General features: G+C 46.6%; 2 long non-coding RNA genes and 1 pseudogene across 2 annotated transcripts; 1 reads left to right on the forward strand and 2 right to left on the reverse strand.

Moving 5' to 3' along the window:
* The first annotated feature begins 986 nt into the window (after positions 1–986).
* LOC120962702 (uncharacterized) lies at positions 987–2,528 on the forward strand. Its single transcript, XR_005753460.3, has 3 exons — positions 987–1,425; positions 1,545–1,681; positions 2,130–2,528. It is a non-coding gene; the product is annotated as an uncharacterized lncRNA (long non-coding RNA).
* Positions 2,529–2,707: 179 nt separating this feature from the next.
* LOC120962703 (uncharacterized) lies at positions 2,708–9,236 on the reverse strand. The gene is made up of 2 exons (XR_005753461.3): positions 3,721–9,236; positions 2,708–3,415 (listed from the first exon to the last, which is right to left on the reverse strand). It is a non-coding gene; the product is annotated as an uncharacterized lncRNA (long non-coding RNA).
* Positions 9,237–9,244: 8 nt separating this feature from the next.
* LOC109762688 (UDP-glycosyltransferase 91D2-like) overlaps positions 9,245–14,424 on the reverse strand; it is a 30,896-nt pseudogene continuing 25,716 nt past the window's right edge.

The raw sequence follows: 14,424 nt of genomic DNA on the forward strand, positions 1-14,424 counted from the left end.
GATTATCTCAAACATCTGCTTGTTTGTATCGTCGTATGTCGCTAGTCAGGTTGAGACATGCTGGCAAACAGAGAGCGGGCACCAAGCTGCTCCATGCCCGGTGCTCGCATCCGAAAAAGTCGCGGCGATGCAGACTCCACACGCGAGAGGAGGCGTATCAGACGGCCAACAACAACTAAGCCACAAAATCTAATATCAGTGAGCATGGATGCCTGAGAGGACTCATATTAGGCTCAACTTCAATGTCCTAAATAAAACTAGTATAATGCCCGTGCGTTGTCACGGGCTTTTGAAATATTTAGGTTGAGTTGTATAAACATAATGCATGTTTAATTTCACATGTAGAGGAATGTCGGTGCCTTGCCATGTGCTACGAAAATATTTTGCTAGAATTATGTAAACATAATGCATGTCAAATTTCACATGTAGAGACAAGATAGCACGGGCAAAGTTGAATATTTATTGAAGTCCAATTCGCTTACAATGTAGATTGATAAAAAAAGATAAATTAATGATATCTACATATAGTGATGATCCAACTAAAATTCTATTATAAATTAATATCTAGTTGTTGTGCTTAAGAAATTCTCACACAATATTAAGAATTTGTCTTCAGTTTCATTCGCACAATATTTGAGCAAATATAATAAAACATTCTTCCTCGGCTTATACACATCTTACACAAGCAACGTGTAACGAGAATACTTCATGTCGAAGGTCTTAAAATGTGCAACGGAAAATACTCATGGTACTAACCGGACGAAGTAATTCTTTACCATTCCACCAGAGCATAAAAAACATAATAGCCAGACACATCCTGCAATTTCCTAAATTATTATTATTTTAAAATAGTGATAACAAAAATAAATGCTTGTATTTTGAATATTGATGGTTTTTGTACATTTCTCGGAAAAGTTACTTTCTATTGTTTCCAGGTTTAGCCCTCGCTTACTCACTCACTCACCCACTCGCTCAGTCCCATCTTCACGCTCATTCCCCTCACTCACCCACTCCCCCAAATCCCTAGACCGCGGCGGCGACGCACCTCCCCCTCACCTGCGTCGGCGATGCACCTCCCCCTCACCTGCGTTGGCGACTCAGCCGCGTCGCCGCCCTTCTCCCCAAGCGTCGCCTCCTCGCATTCTCGTCCGCGCCGCCTCTTCCTCTCGCCCGCATCCTCTGCATCACGGTCGAGCCAAAGTTGGTTGTTTTAGCGAGGTCGAGTTGGAGCCTGACGAGCGCGGGCACGGCGGCCTTGTTCTGCTCGACGACGGCGGCGACGGACGCTGGCGCTCCTCGTCGCCATTGACCTGCAAGGAGGAGCGTCGTGTTGGACGCTGCTGGTGCTCCATCGCTTCTACGAGTTCCTCGTCACCTGCTCCTAGGTCGCCCCCGAAGTCGAGCTCCCCACGCTCGACCTGCAAGGTTTGCATCCTTAATTTTCCCCACGTCTTTCCAATCTCTGGAGCCTATGATTTGGGGAAAAGCAAGGAGAGATTCTGGAGCTGATTGTGATTGTTGCTCTGGATGGAATATGGATGCAGATGTACTGTGGCCAAGAACTGCTCTCTGCCGCGTGAGTAGATTGGAAAGGCAAGGCGCAAGAAGCGATTGGAAAGGCTGCTGCTGCTCCTGGACGATGCAGCTCCTGATGCCACTACCTCTTGTCGATTCGGGCATGGTAAAGACCACTCGGTTGCACTACTCCATGTGTAGATGATTGAACTTGGGCGTGAGCATTTTGATGTCTCTAAATTCAGTAAATTCGGTACTCACAGGAGTACACTTTCAGTACTGTAGGAGTACATTCTGCCTAGAGTATTTGCACTACAGGAGTACTTTCAGTACAGTAGGTGTACTTGTATTGTTTCTTAGAGTATTACTTGGAGTAAACGTTGTAGTTTAACTGAAATCAACATTTCTGAAAATCATGTTTATCAATGGGTTGTATGTACTGAAATCAACATCTCTGAAATCATGTGTATCGTGCTGTAGTATTATTTTTGTCAGGATTTTAGTACTTTTGCTTGGCTCAAACCAAACTGATCAGATCCACGCCAGCGTACTTTGATTGATCTACTGGGCTCAAACCAAACATTTAGAGTATACTCCATGTTACTCCATTTCAGAGCACATTCTTGGAGTGGATCTGCATTTCAAATAGTTTACAAGTGGGAGTACATGGAGTACTACAGATTAAATCGAGGAGAAGATGGTCCCTGCTCCGTGATGATGCCGCCGTTACCTACGACTTCCTCAACCACCACCACCACGACTTCGTCGAACATGGTGAGTACTGAGTACTCCTCCAATGCTTGTACTCCTATCAATATTTACTGTTGTAATCATGGGGTAGTTAGCTACTGTAACATGTTTCCTAGTAGAATGCCCGTGCGTTGCCACAGGCATTTTAAATAATTAACTGGTTGCATATATAAGCATAAGACATGTCAAATTTTAAGCTAGGAATAGAAAGTGAGTCTAAAATTCCAAGCCTTGCAATATCATTGTCCTTGTTGATTCAAATTAGGCACTATAAATCTCAAAAAAAAAAAAACTCACCCTAAACTTTGTACTTAACCTGAAGAAAAAATTGCTTAGTTATTCTGATAATATTGCTTGTACAATTATGATAGTTAGGATAATCACCTAGGTATTTTTATTTTTGAAAGGAAAAAAGAAACAACAACAATCATGAGGCCCTTAAGAAATCATGACATGATCCTGAATCTGATCTGCTACAAGATATATCCTTCCTAATGTTCACATCTAGTGAGAAAAACTCCTACCCAACAATATACATATAATATAAACAACCATGTTTTTCCATATTTGCTAAATAATCACGGGAACAGATGATGACTTGGGGCTTCAGGATCCAATAGTAAATATACAGGATCGACGCGACGAAGCTAGCGAAGAACATCGAGATGGTTCGAACGTATGGTTTGTCTGGATTGTAAGGGAGTTTCGCGTGCCCGAATCCACAAACCCACACGTGCGCGCACATGCAGTCTTTGTCATCCTCACCTAATAGAAGCAACATACAAGGCTATGCTGTTTTCGAGAACCTTTGCTTGAACAATCAGAGGAGACTGTAGCACTTCACAACAACGTAACTGCACGAGAAAGAGCTTACTACTGCATCCCCAATCACAAATTGCAAATCATGGCATTCGAAATGGGAGACTTAAAGTGCCGACGTATTATTTTGAACCTTTGAGTAGCTCTGTGGTAACAAAGGTGAAAAGATGGAAATGTAGTCAGTTCATTGTTAGACTCATTAACAATAGCAGAGATGGGTAAAAAGAGAGGCTACCTATAGTCCCCATGCCTGTCTGATTTACCTGAACAAAGGCTACATAAGGAAATATACCAACCCAGAACCTATGTGCACCAGCTTCGTACAAAGTTTCTGAAAATGTAGAGTAGAAAGAAAAGTCATTTGTCAGATACCAATCAACCTTTATTCTTAATTTGCATGGGATCTCCATTGCCTAGGTAATTAAACCAAGAAGTTAATATTCCAAACTTCTCCACCAAACTAAATCATTTTGGTAGCTTAATTCCGCTTTATAATTACAAGATTGATCAAGTAAGAGATGATTTTGAGTTAGCTTGTACTATTTCCTACATAATTCTCCCTGCAAATCGAATCAATCATCAATCAGAAAAAAGAAACAAGAGAATAGGATTATTTAGAAGGCCAGAAAAGCTTACTTGGTCCAACAGGCGGTAGTTGCCGGCCTGCTCCAAGGAGTCAAGCACCGTCACGCGAGCGTGTACAATGAGCACGATAACATCAACATCCCGGAGAAACGTGCTCTCCAACCACATGGACCCACCAATTTCAGTTACATCGAAGAGATCAACCAAGTCAACGACCCTGCGGTGTTGATCCCGGTGATGGGATCATTTTTTTCTGGTGAACTTTTGTCTAGCAGCGAGAAGGTGGCAAGCTTGTCGTCCGAGAGGAAGGGTCACGACGGAGGTTGAAGACGCGGTGTATGACACTGTCGGCCGAGGTTGAAGATGTAGTCAAAAGCAGAGCGTCGATACGCAGCATGCCCTCTTCATTGCCGGTGCCCACCCGCGCCACCGCTCTGTAGGTAGGATCCGTTTGTGGAGTGTGACAAGTGTCAGTCCATGGGCGTCACCGCGTCCTGGTCGTCCCTGCTGCCGTAGAGGAGTGGCCCTTCATGGCGAAAGGTGGACTTGGGCGGACGGGGTGAATCTTGGTGACGGTGGGCTCAAAGTATCTCTACTCCTGAACAATATATCCCATTGTAATGCTTCCTATGAAGTGAGTGAAAAAACAAAACTGAACATCAAGTCAATTACTTCAGATCTTGATACAAACAACAGGTGCAATCTAACAATACACAACTTATGAAATAAAGCGTGATGTCATAGTAATGGAAATAAGTATCTGGATAATGATGTGCCAAAAATGCATGCCAAAATAATCGACACGTCAGTCTACATAGAGTTATGCCATCATGGAGACCTTCAAATAAATTTCCCACAGTGAAACCATACTCTGACAACACAAGCTGGTAAAGAAAGATTAATTAGTAAATCACCAAATATTAAAAGGAACTTATAACCAAAACGCAAAATGTCAAAGTTCAGAACTATGTTGCATAGTTATTATTCTTTGGGGATAACGACAACGCTCGCTATCACCATACTTGTTGTTAATTCAGTTTGTAACCCATGGCTGACAAATGCATCAGGAGACCAACTTCTCCATGCATGGCCTCAGCCAAAAAGGCTACAATTCAAGAAGACACGAACATGTTCATAAATAAAATTAACCACAGGTAGATGGATTCGGGCATCTTATACTATGGATCATTTTGCTGGCTAAATTTTACGTGGGCCTGGTCACAAAACAATGGTGGGGACGCACGCACGCACCGCAGCAGCTCTCGACCCCATCCCCTTCCTCTCGCTAGCCCGTCCCAACGCCTCCATCTGCAGCACCCCACCGTCGCCGCCACCCAACTTGCCATCCTACGCTGCTCGTCTTCACTCCGAACGGCCTCGCTCCGCCTCCACAACACCTCAGACGATTGCCGCATGGTGTCGCACCACAGATGACGCTGCAGCTCTCGCATCCTGCCTCTGGTCCCCGTTCCATGCTCGCTCATTCTCCATGGCCACCACCGTGCTCGTGCTCCTGAGCTGCCGCCACCCCCTGACTGCTCTCTTCCTCTCTCTATTGATCTAGTGAGTCCATGGCTGGAAAGTCGAAAGCGTCTATCGTTCTCGATTTACCGAGCCCATGGCATGAAAGTCTGACTACGTGTTTGGATCGAAGACAAACTTTAACTGATGGATTCTCTGACATTGCTCTCTGTTAGAAAACCCTAGGCCCGCATGATTAACTAAAATGCCCCATTCCTTAATCTTCTCCAACTTTATTATGCTATACATGTTACACTGAACATATTCACAGTCATGTCCGTAAATGGCTTAGATATTAAGGCAATATCTACTTTGATCCCAAGAGTAAAGGTTTCATAATTCTATCCCTGGGAAAAGTAAAATCTTTATCTGAATGTAACATTATGTATGACTAATGTCTTAGAACTAAACAATCGCCTCGGAGCTAATGTCTAACCCAGGCGCTAATGTCTCTAATGCTCCATATACATCTTCCGACGCAAGATATGGGCGTCCTGACCCCAATGCCCAGATCATGAAGCATGCTTCTTCAATTGTTAAGATGGTATTTACAATGCCGCCGTTCTCTATCAGTGTAACTTTCTTGCTAGCAAATTTAACTGTAACGGTGTAACTGTCAAAACCCGAATGAGTATTGATCTCTTACATCAGTGTTTTCCAGCTCTTGCATATTTCACCTAGTTCAATTAACTCGATTTGCCACCCCCAAAGTAGCATCCCGAGAAGGTGAGCATCTCAGGCTCAAATATTTCATGGCTTATGTGTGAAGAAAATCCACTTGTATTACATAGTAACCACAAAAAACCAGACAAAGGTGGGAGGTGGGACGAAAGAAAACCCGGAACGGAGACAACCAAATGCTCCATTACCGAAAAAGGCTCGTGCCCCGCTTTATATATAAAGCAACGATCACCATACAAACCAACACATACAACTCACCCCACAACACACACACAAGGCAAGATACAAGGGTGTATATGAACTGCTAGATCACCCCCATCCACTCCAAGCAACTACATGTAGGCAGGGATAGCACCACTTGTAGTCTCCGGAGACCTCAACCGTGAGCGAGTCACCGTGAAGAGAGAGAGAGAGAGAGAGAGAGAGAGAGAGAGAGCTGTGCACGACAAGCCGAACACTCCAAGGCGGTGCCTTCAAGAAGGGCACGACACAGGAGTATCGCCACCGCCCGATCCCAAGATCAAGGTTTCCTTCGGAGCAATCGGAGCATGTAGAGGAGCCGCGACGACGCCTTCAAGAAGGAGGCGCCGCCCATAGGCGACGTCGTCGTCGGCTTGGCAGAGCCAAAGCAGGTTTTCACCCCGGGAAGTCCTCACAGCCCCCGAGGCGAGGCACAACAAACCAGGCCCGCCGGACCTACCCCTCCGGTTGTCGCACCCTGACCACCACACCCCCCGCACGGTCACGGCAGCTAGCTCACACCCGAGCCATGAGCTCCGCCCATGAGCCCACGCCTCCCACCTCCAGGGCCGCCGCCCCAACACCCATGGTCCCGACACCATCCCCTACCGAAGCTTGCAGCCATGACAGGTAAAGAGAGGGGCGGGAAGGCACCTCCTTCCCTGCCCTTGGACGGTCCCCAGGTCCGAGGCCCACCCTCGGGCCGGCCGCACTCGGCCGCCACCGCCCCGTCCTGCCAGGCCGTGCAAGGACGAGCTCCCCGGTGCGCCACCTAACAGGAGGCAAGGATGGTTCCGTGGCCCTCCCGGCGTCGGATCCATCCCTCAACTGTGGCCATCACTGGGAAAGGTCCAGCCCTATGTCGCGACATGTGCAAGCTCAGCAGGGGCTGGATTGGAGCCGCACTCAGACCTGCGCCGTGGCTGGATAAGATGAATCTCACCAGCGGCCGCTATCCACCACCAGTGACCACACAGCCGGACGGCGAGGTGCAGCGGCGACCCAAGCCGCCGCCCGCCGAGCTCCCGCGCGTGCCGAGCCACCCAGGAAACAGCTGAGCCAGCGCAACCCGCGGGCGCAGCCGCTGCCAGATCTGGGCGCGCCCAAACGCAGCCGTCGGCAACATCGCAGCCACCCCCCGCCGTAGAGCCACCCGCACGAGCACCTGTCCAGGCGTCGCCGCCCCACACTCAGATGCCACGCCGCCGTGCCCCCTGCTCGCACCGCGCCTTCGCCGGCCACGCCATCCTGCGCCACACGCGGCCACGCGGTGAAGGGAAGACCCCCCCCCCACACACCACCGGAGCCAACCGGGCTTCGCCCGGCCTTGCTCGCAGGCGGCGGCAGGGGAGGGGAGAAGGGGAGGAGGAGGGGGTCCCGGCGGCGGCGGCGCTAGGGTTTCTCCCGTGACGCGCGTCGTGGGAGGAGGACGGAGGGGATCGTGTTCGGATTCATACTTCTCCCGGCTTTTATTTTCCAACTGCTCCATTAGGAGTAGAGATATGTCTAGATATATGATTGTAATATTCTAACGTTACTTTATTTTCTTCCTTTACCTCACATTGTAAAGCCGAGACAAACAATGTGACCTCACCTAATCTCTGATCCCCACGGCAATTGGGTATCTCTATCCTCCTCTCACCACAAAGCAAAACTCAAAAGACAATGAAAAAGGGAGGGAACAAAAAATTCTCACTCATTGAAGTATCTTACCTAATTAGAGAAACTAAAAAAGGCCAAAAGGAAGTGTCCATTAAAAGGCTAGCAAGTACCATTATATTTAGCTCTCTTTCTGCAGGGCTTGCTGCAGAAGAGATGGGCTCCTAACAAACCTTCCCTCAAACAACAAAAAACAGATGACATGAGTAAACCTGTGGACTCTGTTTCGACAAAGCAGATACGTAGACGATGGTAATCTACTGTGAGGAGTGAGCTTTTCCACTGCTTGGCTTACAAATATTATAGAACTTTTTATTCTTTCAAGCATCCGTTCTAGTAGAATGCACGTGTACATACAGAACAATTTCTAACAGTTATTCACCCACATGTTTACCAGAATGTAAAAAAAGATAAAAGAAACTCTTAGAGCTAAAATGATCTCATGTAATCTAGGTAGTAGGTTTGCTCAGACTCACTATTTAGTTATTTTCCTTACAAACTAATTTTCAGTACTTCCATTTTTATGGGTGACTGGAGTATCAGTGATACTCTTAAAAGGTGCGTACTTCAGTCTAGCATATGAAACATCATCTGCCCCCTAAACATTTAAAAGCAAGTAAAATTTAATTTTGGGTGTATGGCCTAATTACCTGAGATCCTCCACAATGATTCAGTGCATAACCAAGCCCATATCTGGTTTGATAAATCTTCTATAGTTTCTTATCCCTGTTAACTGTGCCTGCCTTGCAACTCTGAATCTTCAACTACAACAACAATCAAAGCTTTGTCCTCAGATTGCTTTCAGTAACTACTGCAGAAATATCAGATGATGAGGCATGTGCATAACCACTAACTACACAATAATAAGCACACCAAAGAAAGCCACCTAGGAGTATGGCTGGATGAACACCTAATTTCACTGGAGCTGGTGCTCAGAACTTGATGAACGGAGACACCACAATGTAGGTCGCAACTTGAAAGAATTGTCTTATGAACACCTAATTTCACTGGAGCTTACCTTGAATGCATCTTTGTATGTCCTGTCATCTTACTCCAGGCAGTTAAAGCAAAAATTCCACAACTTTCACCCTGTCAATGAGAGGGCGGACTTCGAGAACCCTGTAGTTACACACAGATGAACTTTTTCGTAGTCCGACGAAACGATAAGTAAAGAGAAGATAAGTGTCCAACAGAACTTTTATAAAGAAATGTTTCTGATAGAAAACTGAAAGGAACTCTTAGATGTAGACTCCCAGGTCGTGCGACACACACACACACACACAACTTGTTGTGTTCCATTATTGCACCATCAACAATGTCCTTTATACTCTCACTAAGATTTTTGAACGCCTAGTCAGCCACCAAGGTGAGCAACCTAAACCATATGGTGTAACTCTTAGAGATATGGAATTAGCAGCTCCTAAGCGATTCTGTGCCAAGTTTTTTAAACAGTTATTTCTTGTCATTTTCAGACTGGGTGTCTGGCCTCCCATGCTCCAGGAAAGGAAGTCATGAGGTTGATGTATATGCACACTAAGCGGATCTGTTGGATCCCTAATTTGAACTCTATTCTGGATGTAGTGCCAGGTTTTTGAAAATAGGTACTGTGCGATTATTCTGAACTCTATTCTGGATGTAGTGCCAGGTTTTTGAAGATAGATACCTAATGCGATTATTCTGTATGAACTTGCAATACGTACTCCTGAACGGGGATCAGCGCCGGCTGAGAGGATGTGCGTGTCCAGAAGGGGATCGCCATCGGATCCTGGGCGCCGGCGTCTCCTTAACGGGATCGCGGCGCCGTCTCCTGAAGCGATCCTGAAGCAGATCGCCGTCTCCTGAAGCGATCCTGAAGCAGATCGTACGATGGACGGGCGGCGGCTTTGATGTGCGAGGGCGACGGCGAAGGTTAGGATCGGCCACGGCACAGGGATGGATGTCCGGCGGGGGCGAAGGGGTGGATCGGGCGTGCGAAGGGCTGGTTGGCGGCGGAGAACGATCTGCTCGTAGGTTTTTTTTTGGCATGGCCTTTTTTTCGGGAGGGTTGCGAGTTAACGGAGGTGGGAGGATGACGAAAAAAACCCAGCGAAAATAAACCGCGGAGACTATTCAGCAAGTCGTCCATTAGGAGTAGAGATGCCTTTGTTTGAATAAAACTCTCTCAATTGTCAAAAAAAAAAGAGAAATCTCTCGTTTTGATCGAAAAATAAAATAAAAGAGAATATATCTCGTTTTGGTTGAACAACCAGGGCAATAATCACGGGAATTAATCACGGATCAATTACACGCCTTGGTCCCTGCGCACCGGCTGGCACGAGATGGGCTGGCATGCCTACTGACGGGTTGACCAGGGCTCTTGATGTCCACAACTCGTTGACCTTTTCTGGGAGGCATGCATGCATACAACGGTGCTGAAAACAGTACATACTCCTAACAGCACTGCTATACAGACAGTACGTGAACGATTTATGAACGACAACCCATCAAAGCCGTCCATGCATGGCAAAAGTTGTTTGCAAACCGCTGGATGGACCATCGTGCAAGAGTCGTTCACCCTAATTGAGGTCTATGCATATTTCTTAATTGCATAAAATGAATCTGAAGTCTGTTCTTGGTACAGAAATAGAGAATCGAATTTGTGTCAGTAGGGCAAAACACAATAAAATCTTTTTCACGTCATTCACTCCTCGTATCCAGCATCAAGCTTCGTTGTACTCCCTCCGTCCCATAATATAAGAGCATTTTTATATTAATGTAGTATAAAAAACACTTTTGTAGTATAAGTCGGAGGGAGTAGTTCTTTATTTTCTACGACACATTAGAGATTAGTCGTTCGTGCCAATCAACTTGTGGTTGCTGGTTAGGACGATAATGGTATTCCGTACTCATCAGAGTTCAAGTTCTAAACTTTGACATTGGTGATCGCATTATTTCTAGATTTATTTCAGACTTCTGACGATGTTCGTTTAGTGGGAGGAGACCATTCCGTTGACTGCGAGGTGTATGTGGTGACTTCGTAAAATTTCGAGATGCTATATTGTGTGTCATTCATATATATGAATGACTTTGATTATACTGTGTTTGAAAAAAATCATTGATAAAAACCTTATTCTATGAGACATGCAGAACAGAAGTGCTCCATGTCTGTCCCCTAGAGAGTAGTAGGAGAAAGGATGAGTGGAGAAAGGAAGAGATGGAGATATATATAGAGAGGAAAGGTTTACATGACGATTGTTGTCGACTCAATCAAATATATATGCATTACAGCCCGTAGCAATGCGCGGGCTTCGTACTAGTCCTTATAAGATCTGAGTTGGTGGATGAACTGATCGATGCACCTATCATGACACGCCGTGTCAGTAACAATGTCTTGTAGCTTCTTGGCGTTGGCCGCAAAGAGTGCGCGACCATCTTCGTCCACCGCGACGGCGTGAACAGCCGCCGCGACGCCTGCCCTGTCAAAGACCCATCTGTTTCGTTTCTTGCCACCAGCACTCCTGCCTTTTTCGCCTCCATGAGCAGAGAATTCGGCCCTTGGTCTCCGAAGAATGGCAGCATGATGAGCGGCTGCCCGTACTGCAGCCCCTCGATGGTGGAGCTCCACCCGCAGTGCGTCAGAAACGCGCACACGGCTGCGTGCGCCAATATCCTTGTCTGTGCGACCAACCCCATGGTGACGAGCCCGCGGCCATGGGTACGCTCATGGAAGCCGGATGGAAGTGTTAAGAGTTTATGTGTAATATGTTTGTAATCTCAACTAAACCCCCCTCTCTCTCTCTGTTATCCCGTAGTATATCTAAACCACCGAATCCTAGAGATCGGTAGGTCCTCAACTTGTACTCCAAGCTTGGCCTTGCGCCCCAATCAATATAAGTCCAACGCGGCTCCCTTACGAGGGAGTAGAAACACTTCCTGACATGGTATACAGAGCCAACCTTTTCCCATCTATCTAGCCAGAAAAGCTTCTCCTTCGATCACCACCACCATCGATCACCATCACCATTGCCAGATCGCAATCACCACATCACCATGTCCTCCTCGGCCACCATCGTCATCAACCTTGGTGCTCCACCAGCCGAGAAACTCACCAGAACAAACTACATCCTATGGAGGACCCAGGTCATGCCAGGACTGTGAGGAGCGCAAGTCACCGGCCTCCTGGATAGATCCGACGCTGCGCCACCGAAGACAGTGCAGCAGCAGCAGGCGGACAAGACCATGGCAGAGGTGCCAAACCCTCTGTATGCACAATGGATCTCGAAGGACCAGCAGATCCTGAGTCATCTCCTGAATTCTCTGTCAAAAGATATTCTCGCCCAAGTCACGAGTAAGGAGATGACTTTTGATCTTTGGACTGCTATCACTACTATTTTTGCCTCGCAGTCCCAATCTCGCATCACAAACTTGCGGATTGCCATCACCAACACCAAGAAGGGATCCATGTCGAGCACCTCCTACATCGCCAAGATGAAGAACCTGGCGGATGAACTCGCTGCGGCGGGTCACCCTGTCTCTGATCCAGAGATGGTCGACTGCGTGCTTGCAGGTCTCGACAGAGACTATGACGCTGTCGTGGGGGCTATCGACGCAGTTAAGTCGACGATCTCAGTTGACGATCTCTTCGCCTAGATCGCGGCGTTCGATCAGCGGGTGGAGACGCTAGGCGACGGCGTCGATGCTGGCTTCAACTCTTCAGCAAACATGGCGTACAGGGGACGCGGGTGCGACTACAGCAGGGGGCGCGGTCGCGGCTACAACAGAGGTCGTGGCCGAGGCAGGCGCTCCTCCCCGAGTCCATCTGGCGGCAACGGCGGCGGCGGCGGTGGTCGCGGCCGCCCACAGCAGCAACGGCGGCAGCAGGCTCATGATTATCCGGAGTGTCAGATCTGTCACAAGCATCATCTAGGGGGCGCCCGTGACTGCTAGCACAGGTATGACGAAGATGAGCCTGAGGATAAGGGGGCCAACATGGTCATCGACTCCTACGGTGTTGACACGAACTGGTACGCGGACACCGGCGCCACGCACCACATCACCGGAGAGCTGGACAAGCTGACTATCCGGGACAAGTACCACGGACATGATCAAGTGCACACCGCGAGTGGTTCTGGTATGCAAGTTTATCATATTGGTCATTCAATTGTTAGAACCCCTAATAAAAATCTACATCTAAATAAAATCCTTCATGTTCTTGAAATTTCAAAAAGTCTTCTATCTGTTCATTGATTTACTCGTGATAACCATGTCCTCATTGAATTTTATCCTTATTTCTTTCTTGTCAAGGACTTGGCCACGAGGAGAATAATTCTTAGGGGCAGATGTGTGGGAGGACTTTACCCACTCATATCTTCTTCATCATCGTCATCGAATAAACAAGCTTTTGCGGCTATCAAGCCTTCATCATCAAAGTGGCATAGTAGATTAGGTCATCCTTCGTCAATTATAGTTAAACGTGTTCTTAGTGAAAATAAACTTCCTCACTCTCATGAAGTTAGTATTGAGTCAGTTTGTGATCCATGTCAACAAGCTAAAAGTCATCAGCTACCATATCCTGTGTCTACTAGCATCTCCACTGCACCCCTACAACTTGTATTCTCAGATGTATGGGGACCAGCTCCCACTTCAGTTGGTAGATACTCATATTATGTAAGCTTTATTGATGATTTTAGCAAGTTTACTTGGATCTATCTTCTTAAGAAAAGGTCTGAAGTGTTTCAAGTCTTGTCCAATTTTAAAAATCTTGTTGAGAGAAAACTGAACACTAAGATCATTGCTATGCAAACCGATTGGGGGGGGGGGGGTGTGAATACAGGAAGTTGAATTCCTTTTTTCAGCAACTTGGCATTTCTCATCACGTTGCATGTCCACATGCACACCAACAGAATGGTTCTGCAGAGAGAAAACATCGTCATGTTGTAGAAGTAGGTCTTGCCCTATTTGCCAATGCATCTATGCCACTCAAATTTTGGGATGAAGCATTCCTCACTGCTACATATCTCATCAACTTGCTGCCTAGCAAAGTCATTAATTTTGAAACACCCATCACACGTCTCTTTGCCACCACTCCAGATTATAAATCTCTTCGAGTGTTTGGTTGTGCATGTTGGCCCAACCTACGACCATACAACACACGCAAGCTTGCTTTTCGTTCCAAAAAATGTTTTTTTCTGGGGTATAGTCCTCTCCACAAAGGAGTCAAGTGTTTAGATGTCACCTCTGGCTGGGTCTATATATCACGAGACGTTGTTTTTGACGAATCTGTCTTCCCATTTGAGTCCCTTCATCCAAACACCGGAGCCCGTCTAAAACAAGAAATTCTTCTTCTTCCTCCTACTCTCCGGTCCTTTGATCAAGGGGGCGACAATTGTACTGACCATTTTTTATGACTGTTCAACCAGTTCTGGTTGTAACACCCTGAGGATCATGCTACAGTAACTCTCTGTGATTAAGCTAATCATGTTGCTAACAGGGCATGATCACATTTGGAATCATACTTCTTTTCAAACTCCTAATTCAAACTCCTGTTAAAATTAAAATGGAAAATAAAAGTTTTCAAAAATTTGAACAAAAATGTTCGGTGGGTGCCAAATAATACACTGGTAATTATGGTGGAGAAAACACATTTTTATAAAATACCTAAATACTTTTAAATGA

This window comes from Aegilops tauschii, chromosome 4 (assembly GCF_002575655.3).
Source record: "Aegilops tauschii subsp. strangulata cultivar AL8/78 chromosome 4, Aet v6.0, whole genome shotgun sequence".
Taxonomy (NCBI): domain Eukaryota; kingdom Viridiplantae; phylum Streptophyta; class Magnoliopsida; order Poales; family Poaceae; genus Aegilops; species Aegilops tauschii.